Here is a 506-nt window from a genome sequence, read left to right as displayed (position 1 = left end):
AGGGAAGTAGAAGGGCCATGAGCTGAGCTCAAGCAGTGGCCCTGAGCTCTTGTGGTCGAAGACACAGATCTCGCGGGAGCATTAGGGTTGTTAACTCATACGTTGCAGGGCGACAATCCGAAGGAAGTTGACGGCGTGCCTTGAGTTTGGCAAACTTAAAGCGGAGGTGTCGCTCCACACGTACATCCATTTCCTTGTGGTTCAACTGCAGGTTATGCAGTAAGTTTTCGGTGGCGTTGCACCATCGCTCAAAGAGCGCTTCGTTATCTGTAGCGCTTTTGCCAGGGGCGATCACTACAGGTATTCTCCGCATTGCGGGTACACTCAGACGAGTGCGATAAGTTTCAAACGTAATTTCTTATGGGACCAAGAAACGAGCTCGAAGAGCTTTCTGTGTGGCAAGTTCGTCATCCGTTCTGGCCGGGGACTCGATGACGTGGACGCGTCACGATCGAGTCACCGCGTCTTTTGCTGCCACAGCGGGATCCGCTGGACGGAAACCATAC

The sequence above is a fragment of the Plasmopara halstedii genome, assembly GCF_900000015.1.
Source record: "Plasmopara halstedii genome assembly, contig: Scaffold_2956, whole genome shotgun sequence".
In the NCBI taxonomy this organism is placed as follows: domain Eukaryota; phylum Oomycota; class Peronosporomycetes; order Peronosporales; family Peronosporaceae; genus Plasmopara; species Plasmopara halstedii.
The sequence above is the reverse complement of the archived record's forward strand: the minus strand, read 5'-3'. Positions refer to the sequence as shown.